At 62.7% G+C, this 23,301-nt stretch overlaps 1 long non-coding RNA gene across 1 annotated transcript; it reads left to right on the top strand.

Annotated features, from left to right (window-relative positions):
• The first annotated feature begins 8,043 nt into the window (after positions 1 to 8,043).
• LOC308068083 lies at positions 8,044 to 17,285 on the top strand. Its single transcript, XR_013929850.1, has 2 exons — positions 8,044 to 8,230; positions 16,488 to 17,285. It is a non-coding gene; the product is annotated as an uncharacterized lncRNA (long non-coding RNA).
• Positions 17,286 to 23,301: the final 6,016 nt, after the last annotated feature.

Below are 23,301 nucleotides of genomic sequence, written 5' to 3'. Positions count from 1 at the left end.
GCACCACGGTCTGCCCTGCTCCTTTCGAGGGGCCCTTTACGTCGTTGGGGGCTGCTGCTCCCCGAGGCCAGGCAGATCTGGGGGGCTGCTCCACCTCTTTGGTGTTTTCAGCCTCCCCCTCCCCTCCCCGATCCCTCCCCAGCTTTTGTGGCAGCACTCGATGCTGAGCTTCCCTCTGCCTCTCTGTACGTCCCCAGCAGCCGAAGGCCCTTGTACTTTGTAGGGAGGTGGGAAATTTCTACCTCCTTTTCCCAGTCCACGAACTGGGCCTCTAGAAAACCCCGCAAACGGGGTAAAATTCACTGTGCCCCCAGCCGACACAGCCCCTTGCCTCCTCCCAGCCCCCCAGCCCAGGATGCAGCAGGGAGCACAGCCTGGCTGCTCCCACCCGCGGGGGAGCCCCAGCCCACATTAACAGCCTAGGGCAGCCCCAGCACAGCATTTCGGGGCTTTTGCCATCCCCTGGGGTGAGGTCTGATGCCACGCACAAGAGCACAGCATGTCCCTTTTGTTGTCACCTCGGGGGCTTGGCAGAAGGGACCTGGCCATAGCAGGGGTGCTGCAGCCACCTGCTTTTGCTGCACTGGGCATTGCGGCAGCACTTGGCCCTCTACCACCAGCCTTTTCTGGGGTGCCGAGACAGCCCCTGCCTGCACCCCAGTGATTTCACCCCCTGCTCCGTGATGCCCCAGGAAGGGCCAGTGAGCAGGCCCGGGGCACCCAGCGGGTGCTGGCAGCCTGTGTGCGCCGTGGCCGCCTGTGTTGTGTCAGCGCTCGGCAATGCTGTTTACACATGAGAGAGGCTCAGAGGCATCTGCGCCGGCAGCCAATTACCCAGTTTTGATCTTTTTTGGTGAAAAGGAAACCAGGGCTTTTCAGACATGGCCAAATTTGATAAGCTGGGGGAGGCAGGGGCGGGCAGCTTTTCCCCACCGGCTTCGCATGTGGGAAGGGACCAGGGTGCGCAGGCGGCTGGGTCACAGCCAGCCCCTGCCTCCCGGCTGGGACAGGGCACTAGTGGGCTCCGTGTGCCTGTGCTGGCTGTGGTGTGGCCCTGGTGGGAGTGGGGTGTGCTGGGGTCAGCCCTGTGGGGGAGGCGAGGGAGCGGGTGGCCAGGAAAGGCTGGGAACCCCCACCATCGTCCCCTGGCAGTGGGTTACCTGGAGAGGAGCGGGGATGTGCTTTCAGGTTTTGTTGTACATGTTCATCCTTGCTACCTCCCCACCACATTTCCCCACTGCCACGGGAAAACTGGGCGGAAAGCAGAGCCTGGAGAGTGGGAACAGGCCCCCAGACAGGGCAGGAGGGGCTGTGAAGATAGGTTCTACCTGTCCTGAGTAAAGCTGGGCATGTATTTCCCAGGGTAACCCATGGAACCCACTGCCGGCCCCCAGCTGTGCCTAAGCTGCCAGGATAGAGGATGCAGGGTGGCCACGCCGTGCTTGATGGGAGGGATGCACTGGCCAGGGAGCATGTGGCGAAGCATGTGGCAGCAGGTAAAGAAATGGGGGGAATCAGACCACAGTTACCATGTTGACAGAAAAGAGGTTTTTGCCTTTTTTCACAAGCAGGAATATCCCACCAGGGCAGGAGCTGCTGGCGTGGGGTCTGCGGTCCCCAGCACCCGCTGTGGGTGATGGGCAGCATCACTGCTGCTGCCAGGCTGCAGGGCATGGCCACTTCTCTGGGCATCAGGCTGATCCTGAGCCCGGATCCCCTATGGGGCTTGTGATGCCCCAGCCCACCTGAGCACACACCCACCCGTGGGCTGGGGGGGGGGGGCTGCTGGGAGGCTCCAGCACAGCCGCAGCACCTCCTATCTCTGCGTGAGCAACATTTTCCACTCATCAAGTGTCAGTGTGCTCTGGTGAGCTGGCCTGGCCAGAGCCAGCCCAGCACTGCAGTGGGGAGGAGGGCAGGGGCCAGGGCCCCCCGTGCCCCCCCGCCGCCCCCGGGCAGGTAGCGCCCGGCCGTGCTGGCAGCACGATGCTCACATCCATATTTGCACAAAGGCCCGCTCAGCGCGTGAGCAGCTCCAGAGACGCCCAGGCCAAAAAGGCTTATTTTAAGCTTGCGGGAAAAAGAACATTGTTTGGTGGGAATTAAAACTCCCCGTTCTCAAAAAAGGGAAAAACAAAAAGTGCTTAATTCTGCCGGCTCCTGCCCTTGCATAAACAGAGCCACAGCCCAGCTGGCGAGGGCGGGCCGGAATTCATGGCTGGCATTGAGCGGGGTGGGTGCCCTTCCCTGGGCAGCTGCCCTGGGACAGGGACCGTCCCCTCCTGCACCCCCAAGACGCCGATGCTGTCCCCACAGTCCCACCCTGGCAGGAAGGCTTTTCCCGTGGGGGGAAGGGGCATTGCCTGATGTGGATGCCGCAGCCACAGAGCCACCCTGAGGTGCTGGGGTGCCACAGGCAGGCGAGGTGACCATGGCAGCCACACAAGGGACTGGATGAGCTATCGGCAGCCTGGGGTTTCGCTGCGCCTGGGTTCTGCATCAAAGGACAGAATTATTTATATAGCCCTAATCCAGCTGTCTCGGCGGCCCTTCTGCCTCCTCAGGCGGGGAGCTGGGTGATGCTCCGGGCTGTCTGCAGATCATGCCCTTTGGATCACATGCGTGAGATAACAGCCAGGCCTTGGCGTCGGGAGGCAGAGCTGTGCAGGGTTGTCCTTTGGGGCTGGGGGCCGCCGGACCAGCAGCACCCCAGCCTGCCCGCCCCCAGGCAGGAGGCTCACGAAGAGCCAAAGGCATTGGGAGAGCAGCTGCTGGCAGCGCTGGGACAGTGGGGTGGGAGGGAGGGTGCGTGTCCAGCACATCCTGCTGCGGCCCCTTCGGCACATTCATCAGCCGCCCAGCGTTTACAGCACGTCACTGGTTACATGATCCAGACGTGCAGGTTCCTCCTGCCCCGCTCCTCTCCTGCCTTTTGTTTTCTTTTGCTTTCTGCTCCTGGAGACAGAGCACCTGATGGAAAAAGCCTACTCTCCTGCTCCCTGTGCTGGAAACACACGCTTCCTTCCGCCCCTGCCCGGCACAGCGCCCGGTGCGGTGCAGGCAGCAGCCCCACAGCTCCCTGCTCCTGCTGCCTGCACCACGTCTGGCTCACCCTGTGGCAGCAGTGGGGGGGGGACTGGAGGGGCCAGTTCGAGGCCACAGCAGGGACAGAACCTGGTTCCAGTGGGACCCCTCTGGGTGCTCTGCATGGGGCAGCTGCCCCAGCTCCCCATAGGTCAGAGCAGGGGAGAGCCACGTTCTCCAGGCAGGGAGGCTGCAGGGACAGCTGAGGCACCACCCAGGCACAGGTCCTATCAGCTTGGCAAGCCCGATGGGGCCCTAGTCCCTCCATGTCCCCTGTGCTTGCCCTCCTGCCTTCCCCAGACGTTTGGCTCCTGCCTGTACTGGTTGTGCCCCACTGCCCACGAGCACAGAGCATGGGCTGGCAGTGCTGGCCTTCCAAATAACTTGGGTTGCTTCCCTGGCCCCCCTAAGGCAGCCAACATGGGGGTTGGACACCAACCCCTGAGCGCTTTGGAGGGGTGACTGCATTTCATGCCAGATTGCAAAGGTGCGACATGGTCCTGCCAGGATGCCTTCTGCATCCCAGCTCCTGGCCATAGGATAGGCTGGCTCTCCAGCCCCGTGTGGGGTACACGGAGCAACCCAGAGCCATTCCTGCTGCTCTTCCTGCAGGGCCACAGGGCTGGAAGGAGCTCGCAGGGATGTGCTTCTAGGCCAGTGATGTCCTCTGGGTCTGTGAGGAGAAAGTCTCTTATTTTTAGGGCTTAGGGTGGTTTTTGCGTGTGAGGGGGCATCCAAGTTCCCAGCTTCCCAGGGCAAGGCGGAGGTAAATTGAAAGCTCAGCGGTGGCACTGACGTCTGCCCTGGTGGGTCATGCTGAAGTCAAACCTCTCCTCCCTGCAGCCCTGGGCACGGGGCCACTGCAGCACATGAAAAGAGCCCCTGAACTCCCGGGGAGTCATCTCCGGGTGGGAACCGGTGGTTTGAAGTCAGGCCAGAAAGTCTCTTGCCTTGGTCCCCATCCCCTGGCCCTACGTGCTGCTGTTTTAGCAGTCGGTCGGTACAGGGAAGGGGTTTACCAAAGCAGCACGGGCCGGTCCTGAAGGTCACCTTCAGAGCTGCTCCAGCCCCGCTCACCCATTAATCATGCCCCTGCAATGGAGGCGGCACGTCGTGGGGCCAGGGAGGCAGGGGCTGCCTGCTCTCGGGTGTAACAACATGCAGGCTGAGGGACACCCGCCTGCCCCCCAGCAACCCCTTTGATGTCAGGCAGCAGACAAAAAAAAAAAGCTGTAAATGTGATGTGTTTGGATGTTAGCGGGGCTTGTGGGAGAGGGGTTTCTCTTACTGCTCCCTGGGCTCTCTTATTCCCGGGAAGGTGGGAGCAGCCCCGAAAAGCCAGCCTGGGGGCTCCCCCTCCATCAGAGCCCCATGGCATCCCATGGGCTGGGAGCAGGGCTGTCCCAGCCACGTGGGACAAGCTGGGCCCTTCACACCCAGCCAAGGGGGCTGGAGGTTGACAGGAGGTGGGAAAAAAATCGCTTTTGTGGATACTGAAACTGACTCTGCCACGAGGAGGGATCACTGGGCAGCATCTTAATGAAGGAGTAACAAAAACTCGCGCCAAGGAATCCTGCTTTGCCCCAAATGTTTTTCTTATGGAGTTGTAATAAGACAAGAGTTGTAAAGATAGTAACCTCCTAAACATTACCTTATTAAGGCTTCTCAGAAACCACAGGGCATGACCCCTCTGGGTCATGGAACAAGAGAGCAGCATCCAGCGAACAAACAGAGGCTAACGTTACATTTTTCACTTCATTTAAGAAACCTGGTTTCTAATTATAGGGTTTGTTTAATGGCAGCAGTTAGTTGTGCTTCACTCAAAGCCAGCCCACTGAGAGCAGGGGCTGCATGGCCATGTGGAGGGGACAGGGGATGGAGGGTGGCAGGGGACAGGAGATGCCAGCTCCATGCGGGATCCTGGGGACACTGCTGGGCTCCCAGGGCACGGCACGGGGATGAGCTCGGTACCCACGGGCACGGGGTGCCCAGCACAGTGAGGGGTTTGGGGGTCGGAGGCAGCGTGGGAGGGCTCAGGGCCCAGGGAAGAGCACCGGTGTGTCCTGGGGACATGCCACACGTGCTGTCCCAGCTTTGTGCTGTGCACCAAGGCTTAACTGCAGCGGAGGGAGGGGGATGTCCCTGCTGTGGGGCAGCGTGGGCAGGGCTGCGCTCTGTGCCGCTCCCTTCACACGTCCAGCCTAGCCCGGGCTTGGCCCCGTGCCCCCGTGGCTGCAGGCAGACCCGCGGGACGGGCTGCTCAAGGCTCGTCCTGCCGCAGGGCTACTGGATCTCTGTGTGTGCAGGGACTGAAACAAGCAGTGAAACAAGCAGGGTTTTTTTAATTTCCCCCCAGTCTGCTGCCAGCAGCCCCAGGGAAGTCCTTTGTATTCCTGGCCAGGTACCTCGATGGTGGCTCTTGCTCCTTGGAGGACACCAGCTGCCTTTCTCCTCCAGGTCTGGGCACACTGCCAGCAGGTTTAGGCACTGCCACTCCAGTCCCTGCTCTCCTGCAGACGCTGAGCGTCCCCCAGGGCTGTGCTAGCAGCTGCTTTCCCATGTCTTGTCCTCAGCTCCACCAGGCAGAGCTGGCCTGCCAACCCTGCGCTCCCCATCGCAGAACGGGGAGCGGGGCTGAGCACATGGTGGTTCCTACGTTTACCTGGTTTGTGATGGCCAGGCCACGGTGTTCATTGCTGCAGGGTGCCTGGGGTGGAGCGAGATGTGAGTGTGTGCATCTGAGAGTGTGCGTGTGTAGTGGTGCAAAAAGCACAGCCTGCTTCCTTGTTTCTCCTTTACTGCAGCTGGCAGGGCAGCAACCTCCTGGACAACCCGTCCCCTCCCTGGGCTGAACCTTGTTGCTGGTACAACTCCTCCATGCTGGTTTTACTCCCCACTGTCCCCATCTTGCATCTCGGGGCACTGTCCCCAGAGCCAGCTGGCGTGGCTGGATGCTCCACAGCAGCCTGGCCAGCCGCTGCCTCTCCTTCTGGCCTCTTTAACACCCAAAAAGAATAGCCCACGCTTTCTCTTTCTAGCAGTGGGTGTTTCTCCAGCAGCTGAGCAAAGCCATCCCAGCCGGTTCAGAGCTAGCTTTGCCAGCTTGCTTTCTTCCACCTCCCCCAGGTGAGCTGGACAACTCTGAGCATCTGACTCCCTGCCAGCTGCAGGCAGCAGCGTGGCCTTTCCATCCCTGACCCTCCCAAGATGCCTGCAGCCATCCAGAGCTGTGCCAGGCTGGCGGCTGCCCCATTTGCATGGGCAAGGGGCTAATGGGGGGAGGGGGCTGATGGCCATCCACAGCGTCGGTATGGGAGGGGTGTCCCGGGGGGAAACGCAGAGGTGCTGCAGGGACATTCGGCTCCTGTAGCAGGGGCTTCATTGCTGAGGTGGTGCATAAGTCTGGGGGAGCAGGAGGGATGCCAAGCACTCCACACTGCTCCTCTACAAAGCCTGGCATGATCGCAGAGGCACCCTGGTCCTGGGTTTGGGCTGTCCCCAGCTCCCAGGCTCAGTTGTCTGGGGATGGCAGGACACCTCTCCTCCCATGGCTTCTCTGGGATGTGCTGCTGGTGGAAGTCCTGCCCCACCAGACTCTTACTCTACGTTTGTCCCCACTGAGGCTAAAGCCATGCATGCATGTCCCTAGGCACCAGAAGCGCTCTGCTGCTGATGCTGTGCCTGTGTGTGGCTCAGCATCGAGCTCATTCCCACAAGCCAGGGGACTGCTCAGGGCACGAGACCCCAGAGACCAGCCCTTTGCTCCCTGGAGGGAGTGACACCACCTTGGAAAACCCAGAGGAGAAGCTGCTGGTGACCCCAGTTGCTCCTCCATTCTCTCTCTGTTACCGCTTGCTGCAGAGGACCCTGCAGCAGCTGCTTCCTCCTCCTTTGCTGCTGCTTCAGTGCCCAGGGGCAGCCCAGCCCAGCCCAGCCCTGCCAGCCGGGGGGATCGCAGCAGGGCAGCAGTGCCTGGAGCAGAGGTGACCCCCTTCCTTGCCATGCCGGGGCTGATGGCCAGCGCCGGAGGATGAAGGTGCTTCACTGCTGGGTGTTTCCCTCCCAGTCTGCCACCCGGCTGCTCATTAACGGGCCCCAGCTGGAGGCCATACATGGACTCATGGTCCACTCAGGGCTGGGAGGGGCTGGGGCCAGCACAGCCCTGTTGTGATGGAGCTCCCACACCAGCTAAAACCCAGGGAAAGGTGCCACGTGCATCCAGCCCTGCAGCCCCGGCCTCGCCACCGTCCCATGGAGGTCCCAGTCCCACCGGCACTCGGGGATCTCACCCTGTGCACACAGCAGCCCAGCGAGAGCCCCACGGCCGCTGAAACGCCTTTTTTCCCAGGCCAGATGGAGCTTTTCAAAGTAATGGGAATCACAAGCCACCTCCAGCCGGGCCAGGGAGCATCTCCGCTTCCTTCCCCCCGCCGGCGGGAGCAGACGCCAGCACCACCCCCGCTCCCCAGCCCCATGGCCAGCCTGCCCTGCCAGACCCCCACCTCATTGGCGGTGGGATGCGCGTCCCCCCTGTGCGCGGTCCCGGGGCCAGGAGGAAGTCCGTTATTGCAAACAACTTTCTCCAGGCGGGATGGCCTGGGTTCCCAGGCGCGTTGCTGGCAGCCGGTGCAGCCCTGGCCGCTCTCCTCCCCACCCCCCCCCCCCGCTCCCCCCAGCCCTCCTTCCCTCGCTCCCCCTCTCTGACTTAATGACTTCCACATGGGCCTCTGGCATCCTGAGCCAAGCCTCCCAGCATTGTCTGAAATCTCCAAATTTAGAAGAAATATGAAAATTGTCAAGCGGCCCTTCCTTAGGGGGTAAAAGCAACACTCGGCTGCGCTGCGGCGGGTCGTGGCGGCGGGGCCACGTGAGGCACCCCAGCCAATGGATCCCCTCGGCGCCCCTGACAGCGGTGCCCATCGCAGCCTGGCCTCCTCCTGCAGCTCATATAAGGTAAAAAGAAAAAGGTTTTCCAGCTTCTGAGCAGCCTGGAAGGAGTTTTTCGCCGAGGGCTCCCATGCCAGCCACTTAAAAAACCCTGGCTGGCAGCGCTGGGGTCCCAGTAGCGGGTTATAATGTGCCGGGAGGAGGTGGCGGGCATGTGCCCACGCTCCTGCAGTGCCCCGCCGCAGGTGTGGGGCAGCAGGTAAGTGCCCGTGGGTGACGGGAGCGGGCGGGTGGGCATGCTGCGTGCATGGGGCAGCTGGCTGCTTGGGGCAGCGGGGACGCTTGGTGCTGAGACCCCCCCAGCAGTGGGAGTATGCCTGTGCTGCCCGATGCCTGCCCCGGGCATGGGCAGGGACAGGGAGGCAGGGGAAAGCACAGGGCTCCTCCAGCATCCCCCTCTGCCAGCCACAGGACGCTCAGCCCAGCCGGCTTTGGGGAGGTGGGAAGGGGTACCCCCGCCCCAGGTGCACGGATGCTGTGCCTGAGGAGGGAGGAAGGCAAGTGGAGCATGGCCACTGGATGCCAGCAGGGAAAGCCACTGGGCACGGAGCTGGCTAGGAGTGGCCTGAGCTGCCTCGGGGCCAGGTGGTCCTGAGCAAAGAGGTTCCCCAAAATCTGTCCCTACAGCTCCATCCTGAGAGGGGCTTGGTGGGGCTCACCCAGCTTCTCGGAGGTGGGGAAGGGCCCTGCTGGGGCTGGGGGAGGAATTGGGTTTTGTTCTGTGTACGTCTAGGATGGAAAAAATGGGAAGCCAGAGGCGAGCCCGGGCAGGCGGGCTCCCCGTGCAGCAGGGGCCATGGGCCGCTCGCTCGGCTCCTCTGGCCAGCCGTGCTGCTGCCACTTTTTGAGGATAACAGGCTGGGGAGGGGATGCAGCCAGGGCTGGAGGTTTGCAGGGTGCTGAAGTCACCCTACCCAGTGCACTTGCACTAACCAAGAGCACCCCACAGCCCGCAGCTATTGGGACCCCAGTGCCAACCCAGCCTGTGCTTCTGCCTCGCTCTGTCCCCTGGCCACAGCACCCCTGCTGTGCTCCCAGCCACTGGCATCTCCCTGGCTCTGTTGCTTACTGGGTGAATGGTTGCTGCACCCTCGAACCCCCGGGGTTGCAGCAGAGTGTGGTGACCCTGTGGGAGCCAGTGGCTGAGCCCTGGCCCAGGCACCGGGCTGGTGGGGAGGGTGCCGGGCATGCAGTAGGCAGTGGGGGGGCTGCCGGCCCCGTACGGCGTGAGGGGATGGGGATGGCTTGTTCACAGACAGCCTTCAGCCTAGGCCTTGCAAAGGCTCCCCCAGGCTCTCTGGGTCGTGCCTCCCCCCTGCCCATCCCTTGCAGGTTGCAGTGCTGCCTTTGCCTGGGTTATGGCTGGCTCCACGTGTCCCTCCACTCCCAGGGCACCGGCAGTGCCTGTCCCCTCCCGGCAGGTCACCTGGGGACACCATGCCCCGCAGGCATGTGGCAGCAAGCTGCCATGTCCCACTGCCTCCTTCCTCTGCTGGGCGGTTCTCACCAGCACAGGGACAACCACCAGCTGTCACTTGGGTCCAGCACAAGGACAGCAGGTCTGGCTGGGGCATCATGCCATCCCTGGGCATACAAGCTCCTGTATGGCCTGTATGTCCCTTTGCAAAGGGATGGTGACAGTAACCAGGGCATGTAATCTCCCAGGGCAGCTGTGGCCACCATAATCCCAGTCTGCCTCCATCCCGCTGTGCCTCAAGGGCTTCCCACCGTCACTGGCTGCTCCCAAGGAAGTCGCAGCATCTCGGCACTGAGTTGCTGCACATGGGAATGGGGAGCCACCAATGCGACATGGCATGTGTCCCCATCCCAGTGTGATGTCCCTGGCACAGGGCTATCCTGCCAGCGCCTGCCCCAGCTCCCCAGCCTCCGTGCACCGGCCAGGGTGCCCTGCTGAAGGGCAGTGCCATTGCCTCGCTGCCACCAGCTGATGGGAGAGGAGTTAATTTCCAACAAACACAGGCAGATGCCTCCACCAAAGATTTCCCAAGCAGTTATCAGCAGGAATTCGGGGAAGGCTGTGTCTAGACAGGCTGCAGCTCTGGGTGGCTGCTGGATAGAGTGGCATTTCCCTCCATGCCTGTCAAGAGGCAGTCTGGAGATGATTAAGAGCTTTTTTTTTTTTTCTTTTTTGTTCTTGGTCTCCTTTTCTATCCAAGAACAGCCTTGTTCCTGATCAGGCTTTTCCAAGGCTTGTTCCTCCACACCCCCAGCAAAACCGGCCTTTGCTCATCTCCGGCATCCCGCTGCTCCTCCTCTCCTGGTGCTGAGCTGGGGAAAGGCAGTGCCCAGGGCTGGGCAGTGCAGCCTGCCTCATGGCGAACAGGGCCACGATGAGCCATACCATCAGCCCGCGGCACGGTGAGAGCTCCTGCCGCATCCAGCAGACTGCGGGCACTGCGCTCAGCCCGTCCCCGCCGTGCCTTGGCGAAGATGATGGGCAGTGGCATGGCACAGGCATCCTGCAGGCAGGGGCACAGGCAGTGCAGGGGGCTGAGGGCTGGGCTGGGACCCCAGCGTGCTCCCCGGGGCCGCCCCAGTGCTTTAACCTGTGTGGGGCAGAAGCAGCGAAAGCTTTTTCTTCATGAGTTAAGATGGAATCGAGCGGCAAGCAGTGAGGCAACAGGCTGGAAATCTGAGAAACCATTTCACCATCCTTTGACCTTGGCCAGGAGTACACAGAGAAGGCAAGCGGAGCAGCTCCTGCGCGGGGGGAGGCTCCAGCTCGGGGGGATAAAGCCCAACACATGTCCTTGTGGCTGGAGGCCAGCAGATGCCGGGGGGCACTGCACTGCTCCTGAACCCCGAAACCCTCTGCCTGCCCAGGCCCACGTACATTCATAGGGCTCATCTCAGCCCTGCCCCCATGCCTGGCTCTGCCTTCCCCGGGCCATGGGGACATGCCACCTGCCCCACTCTGGGGATGTCCTGGGAAGCCGAGGCAGTGCCTATTTGCCAGCAGCACCTGCCAGCTGGGCACAGGGAGAGGGCAGGGGACTAGGCCTCCTCTTCTTCCTTCTCTACCAGCCACCGAGGGGGTCACTGGCTGGGGGGGTCCCAGTGCTCCCCTAGCCCCTCAGGGTGCCCTTTGGCTCAGAGCAGGGACAGCAGGTGCAGGGCCAGGCTCACCTGGCATGGTCACAGAGTCAAGGGGCAGAGGCTGGACTCAGACCCCCTGCAGAGCCAGGGACATGGTCACCTGGGGGGAGCCAGGCTTTTCTGTCCCACACCCCAGCGATGCCAGCCTGGGCAGGGAAAGGGACTGGTGGGTGATCTGGGCTTGCCCCAGGGACGGACAGGGACCAAAATTTGGCAGCAGCCAAATCCCCACTGTGCACTCAGCAGGAACCAGCAGAGCTGAGCAAGGAGCTGATGTGGCCATGCAAGGCTGTGGTGGCACCGTCCTGGGGCAGGGAGAGCCAGCGGCATCAGGGCAAAGCTGGCCTCTGCAGGGCAGCACAGAGGGAGCCCACTGTGGTGCTGGTGCAGCGGGGCCAGGCTCCAGCACCTGGGCTACAGCTGCTGCGAGCAAGCATCTTCCCACTGCTGGGTTGAGGTGAGGTACGAAGCTGCTTGGTGCTGGTAGATAAGCTGGGGATGGTCACGCTGCCTGTGGGGCTGGGGAGAGGGCTCCTGGAGGAGGAACCTGTGCCCACATTAGGTGAATGCTGTGTGTGGCTGTCAGCTGGGCGGGTGAACAGACACATGTTCGGCTGAGCGAGTGGCGGCCAGCCTGCCCAGGCTCTGTTTGATGTGAGACATCAAAGCAGGAGATGCTGAGCACCAATGCCTTCCCTGTCCCGCTGTCACCCAGGTAGGGAAGCATGGTGCTGTGCAGTGCTGGAGCCGCAGGAGATGGTCAGCATGCCGGGAGGCAGCATGCTGGTGGGGCTGCCCCGGGCACAGCCAGCCCTGCAGGGCACCAGACATCAGGCAGTGCCGCCTGTCCTGGCCATCTGCTCCCCGTGGATCTTGGGGGATTCAGCCCTCGCTAAGGCTGGCTTGGGATGGGGGTGCAACAGTGCTGTTAAGCTCCTTCCCCAACAGCTGCAGGGAAGCGGAACACGCTGGCAATGCTGGAGGCTTCCCACCCCAGGGCAGCAGGGTCTGTGTATGCCGGCTGGTGATGTGCGTGTAGCCAGGTCTTCATCTTGAGACTGCTGGGGGGGAGCACATTTCCCCTGCTCTGCAGGGACAGCCCTGTCATGGTGGGCAACACAGGGCCGCGAGGTGGATGGCACTGCCTCTCCTTGGGCTGAGCTCGGCTGAGAGATGAACAAGCAGCTTCCCTTAGACAAGGCACAGCAGTAGACAGGGCCTGGGGATGGGGCTGTGGGACCCACCGTGCTGCACATGGGAAAGATGCTTCCATGGTGGCCAACAGGTCACCCTGGTACTTGCTGTGGGACTGACTCGCTGGTCACTGGTACATAGGGCAACTTCTCTTTCTTCCAGCCTGGCCTTCTTACCTGGGATCCCTCATCAAAGATTTGCCTTTCTTTTTTTTCCCCTTCCCTTTTTAACCTTGTTTCTTAAATTTCATTTTTATTATTTCCCACCTCCAGCCCCACCATGCCTGAGCAGGGGAGCTGCACCGCTCGCCCCATGCACTGCGTGCCCCCCCGGCCAGCCTTGCCAGAGGGTCTGCCGGCACAAGGGAGCCTGGCTCCGTGGGCACTGCAGGGAAACAGCGCCTGAGTATCAGTCTTGATGTAACTTTTGTGCTCTATCTTTTTCCACATCTCATCTCCTGCTTGCTGGGAGCTCGACCCATTTAGGGCATTTTCTTTTAGTGTCTTTGGCTGGGCGGGCAGCAAGCAGGGCTGGGAAAGCTGGGGCCTGCGGGGGAAGTGAATTACTAACTGGGCTTCTCTGATGTCCAGACGATGCTGTACACATAGCCCCACTCCCCCTCTCCCTTGCTGGAGCAGAGATAAGATGATAAAGCCTGGATAAGTCGCCAAGAGCACTGGAAGCTTAATGAACTCCAGCCACACCACAGCTGTGCTTCCACGAGAGGAGAGGGAGCCTCGCTGCTCCCTGCCTGCTCCAGCTCCAGGTTCTTTGGTGGCCCTGCATGAGCTCCTGCATGCCCGCCATGCCAAGGAGCATCCCCCTCTGCCAGCTTCTCTGGTCAGCTCCGGCTGGAAGCCATGCCAGAGCAGGGTGAGGAGCAGAGCTCAGGGAGCAAGGAGGATGCTGGAGCAGCCGCCCCGCACTGCTTGGGAACAGTGTCCATGGGGAGCTCTCCCCACTGCGCTCTGGGTTCCCACCAGCCCTTCCCAGCAAGGGCTGGAGGCCGGTGACGTGATGGCCTGTCCCCACTGGGACTTCACCCCTACACCACTTCCTCCGGCCCGGGAATGTGACGTGTAAACAGAGCAGGAGAGCTGGTGCCGGCACCGCTCCCACGCTCCGTCTGCCCCGGGGCCAGCAGCGGGGACACCAGGCATTCGCCCTCCCTGCAGGCTCCTGGTGCCCCCCGCACACCTTCCAGCGGTGGGCTGGGGAGGGGGCCAGCGCTGTGCTGCCCTGTGGAGGTGGGGGCAGCTCCTGGGGGACACCAGCTAAAGATGGGGAGATGGTGGTCAGTGGGCTAGGGGCAGCGGGGAAGGGCTGAGACATGGGAAAGGCAATGACCGACCTGCTGTGTGCCTTGGCTCTTCGTTAGCCATGCTTCTTCCAGCCGTGAACCCCCTTCCTGCCACTCCTGCCCCTCCGGAGGCTCTTTCTCGCCCCCCAGCCAGGCTCTGGTGTTGCTGGAGGGTTTCATCCCTCTGCCGCAGCGGCGGGCACCTGTAGCTTTGCAGGAACCAGTGGTTCTGCGCGGTGGCACAGTACTGGGCACGGTGGTGGCCAGGCAAGGACAGGGGTCCCTGTCTTGGGGTGAGAGGGACATGGCGGCTTGCATTTGTAGCCCAAAGGTGGCAGAGGCCTCGTCTGTCCCTGGGGTCCCTCCTGCCACCGCCACCATGCCACCGCCCTGTGCCTCAGGGTGTGGAGGAGCCTGGCTCTCCGCAGAGACACCGATTTAGGCCATTTCTTCCTCCCTCCGGCACCAGGAGAGGGGCTGCCCGCCGGGGAGGAAGGAGCACAAACCAGATGCTCTCTCCCTTCTGCACCTATACCCTGCTCTCAGCCCCCCAAACCTGCTCCGTTGTTCTTGGCATTATAATTTATCCCAGCAAAACCCAGCGAGAAGGAGCAGCATCCCCCTGGGCCCCCTTGGCTCGCCCCCAGCATGGGAGATGGGGGCCGCTCGGTCTCCAAATCTGCCTTTTTGACCATAAAAGGGCAGGCACGCGGCCCGCCGGGGGATGGGAAAGGGAAGGCAGAGCTATTTATAGCTGAGCATCAGGACCTCAGCCTGAACCCGGGGTTAATCAGCCTGCGACCAGATTAGGATCTCCTTTGGCCCCTCCATTTTCTCATAAACCTTTGATTTAATACCAGCGCTGGTGAGGGAGGGAAGAGAGGAGGCACCTCTGCTCCATGGAGGCCACCATGATCTGGTGGGGGACGGGATGGAGATGCTGGGGATGGGATGGAGATGCTGGGAGAGCTGGAAGGCCCCGGTGGAAAGGAGCGTTGGAGCTGTCCTGCCACCAGCTTGTGCTGCAAAGGCACAGCGAGCAGCATCCCCGTATGATCGCTGCCTGTGAGGGACACCCAACAGCAGAAGGTGCCCTGGGGTCAGTCCCTTAAATTTCTAGAGTTGAGTAAGTCCTTCCAGCAAGAGCTCGTTCTCCTCCATCACCCCAGCCCTTGCCACCCACGAAGGGGGAGCTGGGGGGGTCCTTGGGTAGGTTTTACCTTGCCTGGTGTCACCCAGCAATGAGTCCCTCAGACAGCGGGAGGTGGCATCAGGGCTGCTTGGGGAGCTGATGACCAGAGCTGGATCAAAGCTTGGCTGGGGCAGGGATGGAGCCCCAACGGCTGGCGAAGACCAGGATTTTGGGGGCCAGGAGGAGGGGAAGAGGCACCTGCATGGGGCTGAGCATCGCCCAGTGCCTTCTGCCCTCCTCCAGAGAGTGGGGCAGCCCGGAGCCGCTGGCGGCAGAGCCCTCCTGGCCAGGGGTTCAGGCTTCCCTCAAAAGCCCAGGTCTGGCTTCACGGCTGGGGAATGTCAAGGAGAAAACAAATCCCAACTGCTATTAAAAAAGGACATTTCCTGCAGCGGCAGCCTGCCTGGAGAGGGGAAAGGGCGCTGTGTTGTAACCGTGGGGAGGGCCGAGCTCTGACTCAGCCCAGCGCCACGGGGGAGGCAGCTTGTGGCCACCGAGCACTCACCCGCCTGCTCCCATCTTCCCGGCACCCACCGGCGGTGCAGGGTGGGCCAGCAGGGTGGGCCAGCAGGGCACGCGGCTTGGCAGAGGCGAAGGCTGGAGGTGAGCAGCGGGCGGGAGCAGGGGCAGCGCTGGCGTGACCAAGAGCGTGCTGGGGGGACTGTCCTGGGTGTGCACGCCGTGCCCCAGGCGTGCTCTGCAGAGCTTCGGCTGAGGGGTGGGGTGGTGGCTGGTGGTCCCCCCAGTGTCGGCAGGGCCACGAGTCCAGCCGTTATTCTGGTTTCTCCTGAAGCCAGATGGCATGTTCATAGCCAATGTGAGCGAGGGGACGAGCAACTTGGGGCTGTAGCTCTCCTCCTGGCAGGCACTGCTCAGGGGACACTGGTGTCCCTAACATGGAGATGCCCCAGCAGCAACATGCATGCTGGGGAGCAGGGAGTGGTGGCCGCATGGCACGCTGGTGGCAGCCTCCTTTCCTCAGGAAACTGGGACAAAACCGAGCGGAGATAAGGGAGGAAGGGCAGGCCCTGCAGCACTGGCTTTTATGCCCCATCTTGGGGACATGTGATGGGGACATCAGGGGGAGGATGGGGGTGCCTCCCTTCCCCACAAGACCTCCCCTCCAGGGGCAGGGGCAGGCAAGCCCCAGCAGATGTTTTGCCTCTGACCCGGCAGGATGCGCTGCCCGGCACATTCCTCCAGCCTTTCTTGGTATTTCTTCCCCTCCCGCCACCTCCGCGGGGACGGCAGCTGAAGTCTCCCAGCCCCATGCCATGGGGACAGAGAAAGCTCCATTCCATCTTTTCCCACCAAGGCCAGGATAGTGGCAGGAGAGGACAGGGGCCATCCCCAGGCCCCCCGAATGCCTGGGGACCTGCTCACCACCACAGGGAGAGGGGAACATGCCCCACGCCCTTGGGCTTTGGGCACATACGGCTTCAAGCAATCAAAGGGAAGCCTTTGAGTGGCTATTGTAGCGTTTCTTGCGTACCCAGAGCTGTCAGCATTGATGTCCTCAGTCCCATGGGGTGCTGGGCACCCAAGTGGGCTCCAGAGCAGCTGCCCACGAAGAGACCCAGGAGCTTGTGGCTCCAACCAGTCCACACTTGACTCTGCATCATCACGCTGACTGCCATCCTCTATGTCTTGCAGGCTCAGCCGTGGGAGTCCCTGGGGACATCGAAGCTGCCAAAGGCATGTGATGACTGTACAGACCCAGAAACATGGCCAGCGGCGAGACAGGCAGAGCTGACATGCCGACACGCTGCCAGTGCGGACACCGCCACGTGCCCTTTCCCCGGGCACAGGAGGCTGCACGCTGCGGGCAAGCCTGACCCTGTTGCCCCCTGCCCGGCCGTGCAAAGGGGGGCTGACCCCCAGGGGCTGGCTCCCAGGGCATGCTGCGGTGCCGCACGTGGCTCCTTGCTGAAAGCATGGTGACGCCTTCCTGGGGGAACGCACGGGGCCAGAGTGCTGCCCAGCAGGGCCAGCAGCAGGGCAGAGGCTTTGCAAAAGCATAGGGTGGCAGGAAGGTCCCTGCAGCACCTCCCCTGGCTCTGGGTCCCTGTGGCTGTTCCCACACTTGGCTGGAGCTCAAGGCTGGCCTGGCCGTGGCTGGTATGGAGATAACCCCGCACTGGCCAAGGCTGCTCCCAAACCTCATTCCTGACTGATGGATGCCGCAAGCTTGAGGCTCCATGGGGCTGTTTCCCCCCTTCTTTCCTACCAAGAACCAGGGGCGGCAGACGGGGAGCCTGGCACATTGCATGGGGTGGTTTCTGCTCCGGTTCCCAACTGGGTGCACCCGGCCGGGGGCCGGTGCCGGATGCAGGGGCTCACGCCAGAGACACACCATCTGCTTCTCGTCAGGCTGCTGGGAGCGCCGGGGCCTGGCAGTGGGACGCGGTTGTGATAGATGGTCTGTTTATCACGTTTCAGTTCTGCTCAGGATGTTAGTGTTTGTCTGTGAAAGACATTTTTGGGCTCAGCCACTCCCTCCATCCTCCCTCTCCTCCTGCTTCCCCCCAGATCCTCACGCATGGGTCTGGATGGGCTGATACCTGTCCAGACCTGGGGGTGAAGCTCCAGGGTCTTTCCCCCTGCAGCCCCTGATCCTCATCCATGGGAAGGGGGGGCTTAGCCCTGCCACCCTGGGATAGGCTGGTGCCTGAGCTTGGGAAGCTGAGGTGCTGGCCAGCCGCAGGCTCTCCTCTGATGGGGACAGGAACAAGGGTGGGGAGGGACAGCAGGAACTTTTACATGCTCCTCAAACCTCGGGGTGGGAAAGGGACAGAGGGCAGGGAGGGATGCACTGTGTGATGCCCTCAGCTCCACACTGTACTGAGGTGTCCTGGCCCTGCTGAGTGGAAGTCCTGGGCCCTGGGGGGAGTCCTATTACCCTCACCCTCTCACCCAGCTCCACACCAGCTCTCGGAGAGGTTACACGGATTTGAAGGCAGAATCCCTTCATCTGTCCCTATCCTTCTCTGTCCCTGCAGAGCTGGGGCCAGGCTGAGCTACCAAGCCCAGGTCCGTCCTGCCATCATGTCTGGGCTGGGCATGGGGCATGTGGGCACATGGCTCTGGAGCAGGGGACACCTCTTTGCCTGCGCCCAGGCAGGCAGGCAGACACACAGCCTTGCTGTAGCATGACCCACAGACGTACTTCAGCTGCAGCAAAGGTGACCGCAGGCTCCTCGATGTCTCCCAGCCCAAGGTGCAGTGCTGCATCTCTGGTCAATTGGGAGTCTGAGATGAAGCACTGTAGCTCGGGAAGGGAGGAACTGCACACCCTGGGGACCACTGGGACCCCCCACCTGCTGGGACGAGTGACGCAAGGAGAGCCGAGCCCTGGATACGGGAAAGGGCTCACCCCGAAGCTCCTGATCCCTGCAGACAGCAAGGGGGGAGAGGAGGATGGGGAGGTTTCTCCTTGCAGCAGAGGGGCCCCCATGGCTGCTCGGGACCCCTGGCCTGGCGCTGGGCACCAGCGGGAGGAGTCACACAGAAATGTGGGAGCCTTGTGTGGTGGGGGGAGCAGCAGGGAAGTGGCAGCAGCACTCCCATCAGCCACACGCGGAGCCCAGCCAGTGGCAAGGATGCGTGAGGCTGGCGGAAAGCCCAGGTCGCCGTGCCCTCAGGGTCCAGTTTTCCCAGGAATCCCTTAGGCACTACGTTGGGGATTCCTGGAAATACTGTTCTTGGGGCCACGGCTTGGCGCCTGGAGACAGCCCATTCCACAGGGAGACACAGCGGGTGGAAGAGCTGGCGACCGAGGTACAGGGCCACTGGGTGGTGTGGGGGGGTGGCTGTGAGTGGGAGGGGGAGCCCCCTGGGTACCCTAAACTTGGGAAGGGGGGCACTCCAGCCCAGGCACCCCATGCCAGGGGGGTGATGGATGTCCCTGTGGGTCGCTGCTCACTGCAAGAGGATGCAGCTGGCAGGCAGGTAGCCTTGCACTCCTCTCCTGCCCTGCATGTGTCACCTAGCCACCCCGGGGGTCAATAAAGGTCTTGACTCCCAAGTGACTGTCCTGGCTGGTCCTTTGGGGGTGGGAGCCCTACAGCCTGGTGCCAGCACAGTTTGGGCACTACAAGAGCTGCCTGTGGAGCACAGCCCCAGGGGGCTGCTCTCTCCCTCCTGCTCCTACTCTTCACATTCCCCCAGCTCCCAGCCCTGCCATGCTCCTGCAAAGGGAACTGATGCACCATCCCTGTCCCGGCTGCTGCTGGGCAGCGTAAGCATCCCGGGCAGCGGCTGCCTTGGACAGGAGCTGGGATGTCTCCTTGTAGCCTCCCAGGCATTCGGGTTCACCCTACACTAATCACATCCCTGCCAGCACTGGAGCCCCTCAGCTTGCTGACCTGACGTGACCCCTAGCCCCGGAGCAGCAAGCCTCGTGGGGAGCGGGAGCTACCGGCACTGCACCCCTGCTCTGCCCTGCTGCCCACGGCCTGCACCGGGAGCCTGCCTGCCTGCACAGGGGCAGATACGGGCAGGCTCAGCATGGAGGCAGAGGAAGAAGACAGGTGCAGGAGGCAGGTGTGCAGGCAGGCAGGCACAGTATGAAGGTGGAGGAAGGAGAGAGGTGCAGCAGGCAGGCCCAGGCAGCAGGTAGGTGCAGGCAGGCAGGGAGGCAGCAGGCAGGTACAGGCAGGCAGCAGGCAGGTAGCAGGCAGGTGCAGGCAGCGGGCAGGCAGCAGGCGCAGGCAGGCACAGACAGGCACAGGCAGCAGGCAGGTGCAGGCAGGCAGGGAGGCAGCAGGCAGCAGGCAGGTAGCAGGCAGGCGCAGGCAGCAGGCAGGCGGCAGGCAGGCAGCAGGCAGGTGCAGGCAGCAGGCAGGCGGCAGGCAGGCAGCAGGCAGGTGCAGGCAGCAGGCAGGCGCAGGCAGGCGCAGGCAGCAGGCAGGCAGGGCGGACGGCAGGTGGCAGTGCTGCCTAGGCCGGAGCAGGCAGGCTGTGCTGCCCGCCCTGCCCACTCCTGCCCGCTCCTGCTCGCTCCTGCCCACTCCTGCCTACCCCCGGGCCCGTCCCAGCCCTGCAGTGGGGAAGCACCCTGCAAGCAGGCCCTGCAGGGGCTGGGGATGCCTCCTCCCCCCACCCCCGGCACCCTCACCCCATGCAGCAGCAGAACCACCCCCACGTCCCCAGAGAAGCCACCAGTGTCCCTTCCTTCCAGGCCAGGCCAGGCCTTAATCCTCCAGCCACCCCCACCCCCAAACGCAGACAGACCCATCCACCCACAGGGTGGAAAGACACCAGCAACAGGTCCTCGGGATGGCCATGTGATGCCAACACAGCTGCCGCCATGCCGCTGGCACGGCACACCCCGCACATCATGCATCCCCGTTCCCACCCAGCCCATTCCCGGCTCCCCAGCTTGTGCCGAAATGCCACAGGGCTAACCGCCTCCGCACCCATCCTGCTGAGTCAGCGGGGTGCAGCCGGCAGCACCCAGCCCACCCCGGTGGGGCTACGCTGACGCAGGGCTGCGCATCACCCGCACTCCCTGCGCCCAGCACCCCCCCGCCGGCACTCTCCCACGCATGCCCCTGTCCTGTCCCCACGGCTGGCAGGGAACAGCCGGGAAAGCCATGCCTGCGTGCCACGGGTGCTGCCTGCCGTGCTCGCTGCCCGTTCTGCCAGGACCCGGAGGCTGGCAGCCCACCATCATGGGGAGATGAAGGGGCACTGGGCTGGTGCTGTTCGGTTCCCCAAGGCTCCCAGTGGGTCCGGGTTGCCTGCGATGGGCAGGTGGATGGGACAGGGCTGGGAGGACAAGGAGATCCTGCCCAGAGGGGCCACCCATAGACACAGCTGGGAAAGCGCAGGGATGGGGAAGTCATTCCTGTCCCACACGAGGAGGAAAAGTGGAAATCACAAAACCTCTCTGGGTATGACAAGCCAAAAGCCAAACCCAACCTCTCCCCCCGTGACAGCACTGTTGGTTTGCCACGGCTCCAGCCGCTCCGTTTCAATCCTTTCCAAGCAGTTTGTTTTGATTTTGGTTGTTGGGGGGGGGGGTTACATGACATGCTGGTGCAGGATGGAAAGCCATGTCTCTCACACACACCCAAATTAAAAAAATACGGCGCTTCATTCAGGAAATGCCAATTCAGAGAGCTTTGATTATTTCCTTCTTTCTTCCCCCCCCCCCCCCTCCTTTTTTTCAGCCAGAAAATTTATCAGGGCTGACCCTGTCCCTGAAGGAGATTTAGGTTTGGAAAATATTGGCAATTTCTGACCAGAAAAAGCCCCTTACTTGAAGGATTCCTGACCTGCCCCTAGCCCACCTGTGAACCATCTGCCCCAGCCACTGCAGGGAAGCCCCGGTCTCCTCCTTGTCACCGAAGCAGGGCTGGGGTTCAGCTCCCTGCCTCTTGCCACCAGCTGCCAGCCAGGCGGTTGCAGAGCCCACCTGGGGGGCAGCACTGGTGCCTACGGGGGGGAGAGCAGGGAGCCCATGCTCTGCAAACATCCCCCTTGGGACTCACCGGGTGCCTCCGCCCGCCCTGTGCACATCGGTTACCCATGACTCCAGCAGCTCTGGGCGTAAAGCCTGGAATGCTGACCCACCTACCTGATAGGGAAACTGAGGCACACATCTCCTGCCTGCCCCTTCCCTCGGGAACAACACAGCCAGGGCTTTGCTACCTGCCCCAGGACGGCCAGGGGGAGGACGGCTGGGATGAGGATGGCTGCTGCATGGGATGGGGGAGCAAAGTCTTGTCCCTCCACGAAGCTCAGCCGGAGCCTCTGGGCAGCGCCGGGGTTTGCAGAGTGGGCACAGGGCAGTGCCGGAGTTGGGGGCCTGGAGGGGCAGCTGTGCCGCTCTGTGCCAAGGACAGCAAGGGGAGCCACGCTGCCCCGGGCGAGATGCCACCCCGGCATCACTCCCAGGCATCGCACATTCCCTGTCTCAGTTTCCCCACTGGTGAGGCGGCATTGCTGGGGAATGCTCAGACACTCAGCACAGCTCAGCCTCCACCAGCTCAGCACCGCTGCCAGCGCAGGACCAGCCCGCCCCGCGCCGCTGCCGGCTGTGCCGAGGCCTGCCATCCCGGGAAGGGTGTTGCTCTGAGTCAGCCGGCACAGCCGGCACCACCGGGGAGCAGCACCCGCTGGCACAGCCCCACGCCCCAGCACGGAGGAGGGAGCCAGGACACGGCAGCAATGGCAGAGCAGGGCTGCTTCCCCCAGGCCCACAGCCAGACACGGTCATTCCTCCCTTATTCCCACAGGATGAGCTCCCCTTGTTCCTTGCTCTCTGGAAAGCACCCAGGAGGGGAGGCCGAGCTGCCGTACTCCATTTTTTGGGCAGCTCTTCCCCCTCTACCCCCTCCAAGAGTCCTGCACGGTTACTGTCTTTGCAGAAACTCGGCAGCCATAAATCCTCCTCTGCCCACAGGGGCTGCCCGCTTCCCTGTCTTCTCTCCATCTCCTCCCAGAGACGTGTGTTACCTTCAAAAAAATATCGATGGTCTCTCGAGAAGAGGCACTATGCTGGAAGCCAAACCCCAGCACCCTCAGCCCCCCCGCCCCAGCACAGGGAGGCTCACACCCATGGGTGCCCAGAGTGGAGGTGGGCAGGAGGGTCCCTCGCGGTGTCCCACTGGGCCACTGAGCTGGGGCAGGACAGGGGCTGCCCACCCTCACTCCTAGAGGCCACCAGGGTGATGAACCCTTACAAGCTGTGGCAGCAAAACCAAACGGACTGGGGAAGGGGCAAAACCGCGTCCTGCCCTGCTGGGCTGCGGTGCCAGCCCCATGGCAGCCGTGCTCCCCCCGTGACCCGCCAGGGAAACCACAGCCGTGTCTCTCTGCTCCCCTAATGGGCAGCAGCAATCGGCTTAAAACTAATCCCCGTGTCCTGCGCTGGTCTCAGCACAGGGCCCCCACGGGGGCCAGGCGCTGCCACCCGCTGCCGAGGCCTGAAGGGAGACAGGGTGGTTTTAAGCAAGAGGGTGGCGGGTGCTGGTGTGACTGCCCTGGGACGGCCACTGGCATCCACACGCCTGCACCTCACCGGCACCCACAGCAGGGCATCCCGTTGTCCTCCAAGCGCCCACAGGCTGGTGCCAGCCCCCAGTGCCCAGCACACCCAGCATCATGGTGCCGTGCTCCAAAGCTTGGCCCCGAGGTGGAGTACCCCGCTTATCTCCTACCAAGGGCATGACACCCCTAGGCTGGGGCAAGGCCCCCGGGATTAGGGCTTTTTGCATCTGCAGATTTTTGAAGAGCTCAGCAGGGCAGGGAGGCGAGGGCGCGTGCACATGCACACACACACACACACCCGGCGAGCGGCAGATGAGCAGCAGAGCCCATCTACATTCCCAGGGGCCCTCCCATGCACCTTTGATCTCCTTCTCTTTGCACGGCCCTTCCAGGGGTCCTCCACAGTGCAAACACCACCATCCCACCCACCCCTGCTCTACACCCACCGCCTCCCTGGCTCAGAGAGCAGCCC

This window comes from Falco punctatus, assembly GCF_963210335.1.
Source record: "Falco punctatus genome assembly, chromosome: 8".
In the NCBI taxonomy this organism is placed as follows: domain Eukaryota; kingdom Metazoa; phylum Chordata; class Aves; order Falconiformes; family Falconidae; genus Falco; species Falco punctatus.
Note: the sequence above shows the minus strand (reverse complement) of the source record. Positions and strands in the feature narration are given on the sequence as shown.